Raw genomic sequence first — 4,049 nt, 5'->3', positions numbered from 1 at the left:
AACGATAGCACCTGAGAAGTGCGGCACTGACAATATCTTTTTGCTGCAATCCTCACTTCGGAATTTGTTCCAGTTTGAAAAACTGAAAACTCAAAAATGTGCCTCTTCGAAATAATGATTAGGTACCCAAGTATATTTGGACGATACATTTTCAGACAATTATATCAGCATGTCGGCCGGTATGGTGCTCACGATAACTCTCGAACGGACCCACCGATCGAATTAGTTTACAACTACCACTGATTTCCGTGTTAATAAAATATGTTCTAATGACTTCACTACTATTCCAAACTAATTTATTGGAATTTCGGGTTCAGATCTGTAAAATATCTCCTTTTTATGAACACAGTAGATTTTATGGTTCCTAAGATATTCGTATTAAAATGAGAAATAGTGATAACTTAACACCTGGGAATTTTGAAATTCATGGTTTGATTCTTGTAAATGGAAATAAATAATAAAAATAAATAAATCAAAAATAAATAATAAAAAAAAAAACAAAAAAAAACTTATTCACTTGGGCTCGTCCGGGATTTGAACCCGGGACCTCCCGCACCCTAAGCGGAAATCATACCCCTAGACCAACGAGCCAGTTGGAAAACTTCGTGTTCATGTTGTTTCAGACACACACACACGCACATAATGTCCACTGAATGGAATCTAGACATGTCAGCAGCTACAGCCGACTCTAGCATTCATGTGGATCATTCACTCACTGCAACAAATTTGTGTTATGGCCAGATTTACAGTATAAAACAAGTCTACATGAAGAAGGTGTTTACATTTTTTACTAAAAGCGAATTCAGTGAAATCAACCCATTCTAATATTCACATCTTTTGTACAATTCAATGCGACACATAGAGTTCACAGTAGTTTTTAGTAATCTCAATGATGTTAACTCGAACAAACAAACAAATAATGCTTTTAGATAAACAACAACAATTAGTTCAATATCAAAAACTTTGAAAAAGCATTCATTCGATAAGTAAGGCACAAATAAAAACTATAAGTAGCGTATTATGAATTGGCTTAGAGTAAACCTATTTAAGCATTGACAATGAAACTTTAAAATGCCAAACAACAAAACAAATAGAAATAAAAAATAAACAAACAAACGTACGAGAATAAATGAACAACAAATAATGCTCGAATTACTAACAGATTGTCTATTTTTGTTATTGGGCAATTATTTAAGATTATTATTTCATGAATTCGATACACGTGAAAATACTTGACATTTCTTAAGAAGGCAGCGGCAGCAGAATGTGATATATTTTTGTTCAATTGAAATACTAATTGATGTGAACCCATAAAGACAATGAGTTTTATACAAAAAAAGAAAAATACAATCGGAAATTAATGTGAATATCAGCGGAATGAGACATATTGTATGTGGTAGAAGAACAAATACTGTTGTTCTATCATATACATAATACCCTATTTCACCAGGAGAGAAAAACACGTAACAAGTAAAAACAGTAAGTTCGACTGAGTTGAACTTTTTATACCCTCCACCATAAATTATGTATATTGAAACAAGATTTGAGCAATGTGGCTAAAATTTTCAAAATTGTATTTTTTATATACCGACAATTCTTTTCTGAAATATGTTATACCCCCAACAATCACTAAATTTTAGCCATTACTGTGGGATGATAATGGGGAGAAATAATTCAAAATACCAGAAATCGGAATGTACCGTTTAATGGGAGATATATCAATACATGGACCCATACCGACAATTCTCTGCAGAAATGTTTAATGCCTAATTACCAAATTGGACCCATTTCCGTTAAAATACCGAAAATCGGAGGTACCATTCTACGGAGGCTATATCAAAAACTGGGCCGGTACCGCCCATTATACGCAAGCGTTCTGTCGCCCCAACGATTACTAAATACCAAATGTCCGCCATTTCGATGGGATGATCTGGCTAAAAAATTTAAAATAACGAAAATCGGGAGGTACCCTTCTATGGCTGCTATACCAAAACGTTGACCTGCACCGACAAATTTCTGTGGGAATATTTTGAAGCCCAACGGCTATATCAAAACCTGCACCGAAAATTTTCTGGATAAAGTTTTTGTGGTCTCAGTGGAGTCTAATTACCAAATTTCGATGGGATAATGAAGCTAAAGCCTTAAAAGAGGACAGCAAACGACTGCAGAGATTGGAAGACAAACTTGGGCGAAACAAACTTGTTATTCGAGGTGTACCAAATCAAAAATATTTGTATGGAGCAGTCAATAAAATATTCCGCTACAATTTAAATAGGAATTTTAATCCAGAAATTGAGTCTGTCAGAAAACTTTAAGAAACTAAAGAAAAAATGACAGTGGTAGTTACCCTTAAAGACAATAAAACGGTGACGGAAGTCCAAAAAGGACAAAACTTTTGGCTGGCTCGTCCATTTTCATTGAAAGGGACCTAAGTGGGGTACGTTTGCAGAGAAAGAAAATAATGCTGCTGCTTAAAAGGAACTGCAGAAGCTCGGAAAGGAAAGAAAGATCGGAGTTAGAGGCGAACAGCTGGTGACAGAAGGCAGAACGTTTTACTGGAATGCAGATAATAAGCTAATAAGATAATAAATGTGTGGGCATAGCTGCGGTATTGTTGTTCTATGTACTATTTTTGGTGATGGCATACAGAACTTAAGTATAAATTATAATGATTTATCCACTAAATTATCATCAAAAAAAACTTTTAAAACCCATATCTTTTAATCAAAGTATTCTATCAAACCATATTAATAGCCCAAAGAATCAAAATTCATATTCTATAAATAATAAACTACAATATACATTAAATATTTTATCATACAATGTTCACGGTTTACACAGTAAAAATCTTCACCACAGCTTTTTTGAGTACCTACATCAGTTTGATATATTTATTCTTTCGGAAACACATGTTGAAGAAAGTATAAAAGAAATTTACAAAAACAAATTTAAAAATTTCAAAACATATTGGAGATCTGACAGTAGGAACAGTACTATAGGGAGAGGTATATGGAGTGCGAAATGATCTAGAAAGAAATGGGTTTAAACACACACTCACCAACCGAGGAAGCCAAGACATACTTCAGTGTAAGTTTAACAGTTGTCGTTTTGAGATATTACCGGTGTATCTGAGAGGAGCTAATTGGGTAGAAGATTTCGAAATATGAAATCCATTCCATTGGAAATATGAAAATCGTTATGGGTGATCACAATATTCGGATAGGAGAGAGGAACAAGAATTGCCACAAGAACTCCCATACAACTGCTATTCCACAAGAAATTCATATGACAAAAACATTAATGCAAATGGTAGAACATTTTTGGAGTTTTGTGATAATAGTGGCCTGATTGTTTTAAACAGAAGAACACAAGGAGATGAAGAAAGTAGATTCACATTTACAAATAAAAACGGTAGATCAGTGATTGACCTATGTTCGGTATCGCTGGAAATGCTAAGCTATGTAAAATCTCTTCGAGCTGAAGATCAAATCTGGTCGGATCATTTCCCATTAGTCTTAACTTTGCATCTACCTAGCAGAAATCTGTCGTTGCCTAGAAATTTCAAACTTCCGCCAAAACTGAAATGGAAAGAGACAAGAGCTATACCAAACATCACTAAATCAAAACCTTTCAGTTTTACCATCAGGATTCCAGCTTACCGATTTAATTACAGCGATAATTCAGTCGTATCCCAAAGATACAAAATCAGATACGAATTGTTTTAAGAACAAATGGTTCGACTACGAGTGCTTAAAACATAGAAAAATAACAATGGGTATGCTTAAAAACTAAGAAAATCGGAAAATCAGTTAAGTAGAGCAGAAGAAATTCTATGACCAATTATGCACATCAATGAAGGTTTCTTACTACAAAAACATGGGGCAACAACTTGACTCTATCACTGATAGCAAATCTTGGTGGCACTAGCGAAAGCAATCAAACATATAGATCAAGATATTAGCAGTGACGTATCTGTAGAAAGTCTCAAGACTTACTTTGAAGGTCTTCTAAATCCGATAAGTAATACTGCACACATCCTTTATGCTCCG

At 34.4% G+C, this 4,049-nt stretch overlaps 1 non-coding gene across 1 annotated transcript; it reads right to left on the bottom strand.

The window, feature by feature from the left end:
* Positions 1 to 519: 519 nt before the first annotated feature.
* TRNAP-AGG (transfer RNA proline (anticodon AGG)) lies at positions 520 to 591 on the bottom strand. The gene has a single exon. It is a non-coding gene; the product is annotated as a tRNA-Pro (tRNA).
* Positions 592 to 4,049: the final 3,458 nt, after the last annotated feature.

Source organism: Musca autumnalis, unplaced genomic scaffold, assembly GCF_047663935.1.
Source record: "Musca autumnalis isolate F117 unplaced genomic scaffold, ASM4766393v1 scaffold_2, whole genome shotgun sequence".
Taxonomy (NCBI): domain Eukaryota; kingdom Metazoa; phylum Arthropoda; class Insecta; order Diptera; family Muscidae; genus Musca; species Musca autumnalis.
Note: the sequence above shows the minus strand (reverse complement) of the source record. Positions and strands in the feature narration are given on the sequence as shown.